Source organism: Acomys minous (assembly GCF_964271855.1).
Source record: "Acomys minous genome assembly, chromosome: 14".
Classification (NCBI taxonomy): Eukaryota; Metazoa; Chordata; class Mammalia; order Rodentia; family Muridae; genus Acomys; species Acomys minous.
In genome coordinates, this window is record NC_140496.1 from 30,576,884 (window position 1) to 30,585,672 (window position 8,789).

Sequence of the window (8,789 nt, forward strand, 5' to 3'; positions counted from 1 at the left end):
TCCCAGCATCTTGGCAGGGATGGTCTGAGGAGGGTCTGATCACTGTGAGCCTAGGGCTGGCATGACCGCCCTCAGCCCTGGAGATGTGTGCTATCCTTGATGTTTCTTCGTTCTGTGGCTGCATTTTGTAACTAGCACTCTAATCTATTAATCTCATGTGGTCCTGTTTGGAGGAGCCATTCATTTCCTCCTGGAACCTGCATGATTCATTCACCAAATTAAATCTTTCTAACTTTCCATATCAAATGCCTTCCTCTGACTCCATTTTTTTTCTTTTATTGTATTTATCTCTACTTGTCTGTGTCTCAAACGGCTTTTAAATGCCAGAGCAATAACTATACATCTGAGTTCCCAGTAGCTGGCAATACCTTCATAGATAATAGGTGTTTAATAAAAGCTGGTTGAATACATGTGTAAACAAATGACAGCAATTATAAGGGTCATTCTCAACATAAATAACTATTTTATTCAGTTACATTGGCCTTTATCATTGCACTATTGCCGCCTGTAAATAGTCTGAGCTTTAAACTTGACTAAGGAACTAGGAAAGAATTATGCAGACTTTTATCACCTCAGGCAACAATGTATTTTCATAACAGTTTTGTGACACAACACATATTGCAAAAAAAAAATATGCAATTGTCTCCTTGTATCAAATGGCATTTGCTTTTCATCTTTGTAATTTCCTCCACAGGAATCTGAGAGTTCAGAGGGCATCAGAGAACATAAGGAAATAACAATTTCATTTCTGTTCAAAATTAAATATTTTAATAGATTGCCAAAAGCAAATACCTATTTATATTTTTCTTATTATTTTGCTCATTCAAATATTTGCTGTGGGTTTTAAATGACAGATCTCATTCTTGGAAAATGATTACATCGATTTAATTAGATTGTAGCCTTGGGGGTTACCCTTCTACACCTAAGGAGTTTAGAGCAAAAAAAAGATTCTGAAATCAGAAGCGGCCTGTAGCCACCTGGCCGGTGTTCACGCGTTTCTTCTCTATAAGATGTGCTGGCGCGTCTCTTGCAATTAAGCTTGGAATTTTTCCTTGACAATGGGTTCAAGAAATAGTTGAAACTTCCTTCATATCCAGCTCTGAAGGTTGTCCCCCTTGCTCTCCCAAGTCATTTAGTTTTCGCAGATAGTTTCTGCTTTTTTTTTTTTAATAGAGACATAAATATTCATAGCTAGCAGATTTTAGTTTGTGTGTGGCTTTTTAAAAATGATATGGAGTGCATACTGTTCTGTTAGTTGGATTTTCACCCAGTGATGCTTTCAAGGTTTATGCACATTGGACTGTGTGTGAAGTTCATGTTTTCCCACATCTGTAGAGCAGACGGGCAGTGCCAGTTGCCTCCCTAATACCATGCCTCTTTTTTTTGTTTGTTTGTTTTCTTTCTAAGAGAAATATAGCACGGTTTCCATGCAATTGTGTGCACTACAAAATTAGCCAATATTTCCCAGGCTTCTGGCGGCTCCATTTAGCTCTACAGCACACTTCTAGCTGGTGAGACGCAAGCGCGGTCTGTGGGGGACTGCTCTGGCCTCATCTGCCCCTCCTCATTTCCTTCCTCTCCATCTCTCCATGACGAGAATGAAGGTGCGGTTCACACCAGCAGTGCGGCCATTTTGTGATCATAAGGAAAGGAGTTATGTGTACCTACAGCAACGTGTAGCATAAAGAAGCTTGTGGGGTTAGAAAGATGGCTCAGAGGGTCAGAGCGCTGACTGCTCTTCCAGGGGTCCTGAGTTCAATTCCCAGCAACCACATGGTGGCTCACAGCCATCTATAATGAGATCTGATGCCCTCTTCTGACATGTAGGTGTCCATGCAGGCAGAGCGCTGTATACATAATAATAAATAAATAAATCATTTTACAAAAAAAAAAAAAAAAAGAAGCTTTGGTTTACATACAAAGACATGTATTTCATTGGGATATTTTCACATGTATTGTTATATTTTGTTCATATTCATTACCTCCACTGCATACCCTGTCCCTCCTCCCTCTCTCATTGATATGATTCCTTTCCACAAATAGTTCATCGTTCTGCTTTTATCACACACACACACACACACACACACACACACACACACACACGCACACGCACACGCACACACACGCAATGTTCTCTCACTCTTCCTTCTATTCATATCTTTTCTTCCCTTCGTAGCCCCTTTTCTATTTTATGTCCTCCGTACATACACTTGTATGCATTTACATCTAGACTCTGCCTTTGAGACATTTATCTTTCTACTGACTTTATTCCCAGTTCTATACATTTTCTAACAATGACATAATGTTACTCTTTTCAGCTGAGTAGATCCCGTTGTGTTTTCCCTACCCACTCGTCTGTTAAGAGATGTGTAAATCCGCCTTGTATCTCAGCCATAATGACTAATACAGTCCTAATAGCATTATGAGTGTCCGAGTGGCTCTGTATCAAGGAGCCTGGGCCCTTGGTAGCCTTTGGAGGCTATCGTAACGAACAGCTCTGCCTCTGGACTTGAAAATAAGTGAGAAGAGCAAAGTTTACATTTTGGCTGTGGTAGAGAGACTCTAGACAGACTTATTCATCTGTAGGAATAGACTGCAATCGAGGAATGTGCCGTTTGTGTGTCCATTTACCCATCCCAGTAAGTCATAAGTCTCACTCCGCTGCAGTTGCAACCAGCACTGCCATTAACACTTCTCCCGAGATTCACCAGTGCTGTATTAGAAGATCATACAACTGCGTCTATTGAACTACGGAAAATGGCTTAAAGCTTGCAGAAAAGTGGGGCTTCTTTGCATCTCCAGAGTGTCAGTTCTCATTTTCACAGCCTTTGCCAACTTTGATCATGTAAGGTCCCAGACAAAGAAAAAGAAAATAAAAGGAAAAAAAAAAAAAAGCTTGTCTGCTGGGTGCAAAATGGGCTTTGTGTGCTTTGTTGTAAAGACTGAGAAGAGCATTTCTACGTCTTAAACGCATTCTCTTTCTTGGAGACGGAATGTCATTACGATGGCTGCTCAAACTCCCGCACTCAAGCAACTCGGCCTCAGCTTCCCAAGTAGCTTATACTACAGTTCTGATGAAGTTGATCTTTTTGTTGTTACTGTTGTTGCTTTTTTTTTTAATAGCACTTTGGCTATTTCTAAATTAATTCATAAGACAATTATACAAATATACAAGGGATTCCCAATGTCTTTGCCGACAAAGGAAACGTCAAGGCAGTAGAGGTGACCTTCTTGTCGGGCACTTACTATAAGCATCCCATCAGTGCTGGTGCTCGCTGACATTCTGACAAACCATAAGCTAGGAAGCACTGGTTATTTTCACCTCGTTATTTGCATAATTTTTTTTTTACCTTTTCATTTTGAAATGTTTTATTATATAGTGGACCTTATTGTGGTGGTTTTTTTTTATAAAAATGGAGCCATTGTTAGTTGTCCAGTCAGACAAATGAAAAATAGAAGAGCAGCGATTTCCAGCTTTAATAGAAGGGCTGGGGAGATGGCTTAGTTAGTGAAGTGTTTGCCTGCCTTGCATGCATAAGAATCTGGTTTCAATTACTAACACCTACATTTTAAAAAAAAGGATTTAAGTCTGGCAGAAATGTTCAACGTCCTTAGTCATCAGGGAAATGCATACCAAAATGACTCTGAGATTCCATTTTACACCAGTCAGAGTGGTTAAGATTAAAAAAAAAAAAAAACTCAAGTGACAGCACATGCTGGTGAGGATGTGGAGAAAGGGAAGCACTCCTCCATTGCTTGTGGGAGTGCAAACTTGTACAACCACTTTTGAAATCAATCTGGTACTTTCTCAGAAAATTGAGGATAGCTCTACATTAAGACCCAGTTATACCACTCCTGAGTATATACCCAAAAGATGCTCTACCACACAACAAGGACATCCGTTCAACTATGTTCATAACAGGTTTATTTGTAATAGCATGAATCTGGAAACAACCTAGATGTCCTTCAACTGAAGAATAGATAAACAAACTGTGGTACATTTACACAATGGAATACTATTTAGCTATTAAAAGCAAGGAAATCATGAAATTTTCAGGCAAATGGATGGAACTAGAAAAGATTATCCTGAGTGAAATAACCAGACCCAGAAAGACATACATGGTATCTACTCCCTTATAAGCAGATTATACTCATATAGTATGTGATAAACATACTACAATTCACAGACCCAAAGAAAAGTAACAAGGGGGAACCAAGGGAGGATATGTAAATCTTACTCAGAAGCAGAAGTGGTTGAAGAGGAGGAGCAAGGTAGGAGAGCGAGTGCAGAGAGACATAAGGGTGGAGATCGGACCTGGAGAAAGCAGGGACAGGAGGACAGAGGGCCTGCAGAGAGAAAAGGAAAACAGAGTAGGCTTTGGGGAGGATGTGGAGGTGAGTCTAGCTGAAATTTCTAGTAGCAGGGGCCATGGAGACCGACGAGGACACCCTCTAACTAGACAGGCCTCCTACTGGAGAAACTAGAACACCAACCCACGCACAAAAACTTCAACCCAAAATTTACCCTGCCTACAAGATGCACAGACATAAAGATAGAGCAGATATTCAGAGAATGTCCAAACCGATGCCTGGCCCAATCCAAGACCCACACCATGGGAAAAAGCCAACCCCCCAGCATTATTAATGATACTTTGCTATACTTGCAGACAGGAGCCTAACATAGCTGTCCTCTGAGAGGCTCTGCCCAGCAGCAGATCAAAATAGATGCTAAGACTCTTAGCCAAACATTGACATAGGGAGTCTTGTGGAAAAGTGGAGGGGAGGGACAGATAAAAGGTCCTGGAAGTGACAGGAGCTCCATAAGAAGACCAACAGAGCCAAGTAACCAGGACCCAGAGGGGCTTGTGGAGACTGAAGCACCAGCCAAAGACCATGAGTAGACTGGACCAAGGCCCCCTACACAGAGGTAGCAGATGGGCAGCTCAGACTTCATGTCAATCCCCTAGTAAAGGGAGTGGAGGCTGTCTCTGATATGGACTCTGTCACCTCCTTTTAATCACTTCCCCCTGTCGGGACTGCCACGCCAGGCCATAGGGGAAGATGAAGAACTCGGTCCTGATGTAACTTGATGAGCTGGGGTGGGTGGATGAAGGGGGAGGCTCCCCTTCTCTGAGGAATGGGGAGGGAGGAAAGAGAAGAGGATCAGGAGCAGAGGAGGCAGGAAATTATGATCTGGTTGTAAAGTGAATAATTTTTATTTTAAATCGGATATGGTTGCATGTACTTATAATTACAGTACTGGGCAAAGAAGGCAAGAGGACTCCTGATGCTTGCTCAAGCAGTGAGCCCCACCACGGTGAGAGAGACCCTATTGCTCCCTGAGGAATGGCACTCGAGGTTGCTCTCTGATCTCCTCAAGCATACGCATATGAATGAACCCACACATGAAAACACAGGCACAGACACATGCGTGTGCACACTGACACGTGGGAGACTTTGACTCTAAAGTCTGCTTGGTTTTTTTTATATGAGGGTAACTCTATCTTTTGTCTCCACATCCACTGTGTTGAGGAAAAAAAAATATTAGCTGCTTTAGAGAAGGAAACAAATAAAATTAAAACAAGCCGTCTTCTAAATTATGAAAATAAACACTACACATATTCATACTGATTTTCAAGTGTGGTACCTAATATTAGACATATTTAAGAAAAAACTCTTGATCACGGAAAATATGAGGTTGAGGGAAATTCAAAAAAGATTGGATTTCACCAGAGAAATGCCCTATAATTGCTACTTGGACACAATTTTAATTTTTGTAGGTTAAGTGAATACAAGTGATCCATTTACTTTTAAAGAAGTTGGTGCTGCTTTTGCTCATGAAGTTCTCCTTGCAGAATTAATTGAAATTGCCTTGGCTATGAGTACTCTCAGTTGATTTGGGGACTGGCTCAAGAGTCACGAACAAGGAATAATCATGAACTTCTGAGTACCTAGTTTTCTAGCAGTGTGGCATAGGGATTCGTGTGTTGCGTTTTATTTAGCATTAATAATCTGAAAGAAGGAGCAAATAGTGGGCTAATGAAATTCACAAATGCTAATGTGTGCGGCATTTCAAACACCGTTAAGTATTGCTAAGTTATCCAAGGAACCTACAGAGGTAAGGATAGCCAGATTCACACAAATAACCTTAAATGCAACATAGAAAGATGAGGATTTAAAACAAGATGTGCCAGGTGGGTGGGGTGATTGGGGAAAAGAAGTTTATAAGAATAAAAACAGTCTTATGGCATCATCTATTAAGAGGCTTCTAAAGCACTGTTCCTGAAAGAGACAAGGAGTTAGAATAAAAAGTTAGTAGGAGCTTAAATTTTGTAAAATGGCAGCCAAGAAATTCTATAATTCACTGATGTAAGAGAAACCAGAATTTGGGATACATAAGACAACTCTGAGATTCAAATCTCCCATCTGAATCAGACCTCCCATCAAAGCCAACTTTCACACCACTAAGATGAGACTCAGAATGCCCACCTCACCTGGTTGCTATGGGGATGAGATGAGGCACTCTATGGGGGTGGGAAGGAACAACAGGAGTGATAAAGGCTTCTCTGTGTCTCCGTAGAGGTGGCTCACAGAGTTCAGCTGGAGAAAAGGACCAGGATGAAGGTAAAAGGACCAGTTCACTGACTCCAGACACACAGCTGACACGGGTGAGGCTCAACATGGAGAGTGTATATTTAACAGGACCAAGATCTAAGTAAGAGTAATGGGTTAGAATTAAGAAAAGGAAAGTGCAAGCTTTAGATCAGAAAAAAAAAGTTTCCTTGACACTTCAATTAGGCATTAGCAGAATATTCATACAAGGGGAATAGTAAGTGAACCACTACTTAAAATATTTCAAATTAACAGGATAATGGTTCAGAAGGTTTATCATTAAGGGGGGAAATGTCCTGCTGACTTCCTTGGGGCTCTAATGCCTTTGATAATAATTCTCACACTGCCATGTTTCAAAACTGTCTAAGAGGTTCTAAAACTGTAATAGAATAATTGACCTTTTTCTTCAAATTCTCACTAAAAATCACTAGTAAGTCATTGAGTAGAAGCTTTTCAGATTTGAATGTCTTTTCATCCATGAATTTTTTTCTAAACACTTTTACATCTACTATTCCCATGTGTGATTGTCTCTGGTGTTTCACATGATCACATATGTCTTTTGAAGGACTTTTCCTGGGGAGATATGAACATAGATTCATTCAGAGAAGGCACCACAACAGACTAAAGAAATAAATCTTTCTAGATTAGCAATAAGTCTAGATTGGCAAAACAATGAGTTTATTGGGGTTACTTATAGGACTGTTAGTGAGGAGATATTGACTGAAACATGTACAGCTCAAAGGTAGCTGCATCACCCAAAGGCCCATGTCACCATGAGTGAAATCCCACCACCACCACTAAGAAAAGCTACATTTCTGGAAATCCCTACCCAACTTGGGAATGTCCACACACACCAAAAAAAGAAAAAATCTCCCCTTCTCAGCAATTGCTTATTGCTTACACACTCTTGTTAGGGTAAACTTATGAATCCTGTCACTTTCATGAAGTGTTTGAGCCTTGTAAGTTTTGTTAGCTTCCTGAGTCTTATCAGTCTCCCTCCAGCAAGGGATGTGCTTACTGGCAATTATTTACATGTTTGTCCAATCGTGTTTTTCTGAACTCAAGCAACCTTTCTTGTATCGTTGCTTTGTTCGTTACATTTGTGTATAAAAGTACAGAGTATCTTTCCCAGCCCAGCAAGATGCCCAAGGGGAAGAGGGCCAAGGGGAAGATGGTGGCCCCAGGGCCCCACCTTGGCGAACAAACAGGAGGCCAAAAAAGTGACCTATCTTTTGTTTGAGAAAAGGCCCAAGAACTTCGGCATCAGGCAGGATATCCGGCCCAAAAGAGATCTCACGCTTTTCGCCAAGATGGCGCCGAAAGCGAAGAAGGAAGCTCCTGCCCCTTCCAAAGCCGAAGCCAAAGCAAAGGTCTTGACAGCTAAGAAAGCAGTGCTTGAAGGGCCCCAAGAAGAAGAAGATCCATACGTCACCACCTTCCGGCAGCCCAAGACCCTGCGGCTCCGGAGGCAGCCCAGATACCCTCGAAAGAGCACACCCAAGAGAAACAGGCTTGACCACTGTGCCATCATCAAATTCCCCCTGAGCGCCGACAGCCATGAAGAAGATAGAGGACAACAACACACTAGTGGTCACTGCGGATGTCAAGGCTAACAAGTACCAGGTCAAACAGGCCGTGAAGAAACTCTATGACATTGATGTGGCCAAAGCCAATCTACTGATAAGGCCTGACGGAGAGAAGAAGGCATACGTTCGACTGGCTCCTGATTATGATGCTCTGGATGTTGCCAACAAGATTGGGATCATCTAAACTGAGTCCAGCTGGCTAATTCTAAATACACACTTTTTTCACCACGAGAGAGAGAGAGAGAGAGAGAGAGAGAGAGAGAGAGAGAGAGAGAGAGAGAGAGAGAGAGAGAGAGAGAGAGAGAGAGAGAGAGATATCTCACTCGCCGCGTTAAATGGCCCCACTATGTCAGGCTGCAGCAGCAAAGAGCCAATTCTCTATACGTGGCTCAAAATACCTCCTGCCATTAAGCAGTTCACCCAGGCCCAGCTGCTTAAGCTTGCCCACAAGCACAGGCCAGAGACAAAGCAGCAGAAGAAGAATGGCTACTGGCCCATGCTGAGAAGAAAGCTGCTGGGAAAGGGGACGTCCCAACTAAGAGACGACCTGTCCTTCAAGCAAGGGTCAATACAGTCACCACCTTGATGGAG

At 41.9% G+C, this 8,789-nt stretch overlaps 1 pseudogene across 1 annotated transcript; it reads left to right on the forward strand.

Annotated features, from left to right (window-relative positions):
- Window positions 1-6,535: 6,535 nt before the first annotated feature.
- On the forward strand, window positions 6,536-8,421 carry LOC311582829 (large ribosomal subunit protein uL23-like; annotated as a pseudogene). Its single transcript, XR_014783555.1, has 2 exons — window positions 6,536-6,624; window positions 7,859-8,421. The product of XR_014783555.1 is annotated as a large ribosomal subunit protein uL23-like (transcript).
- The last annotated feature ends 368 nt before the right edge of the window (window positions 8,422-8,789 follow it).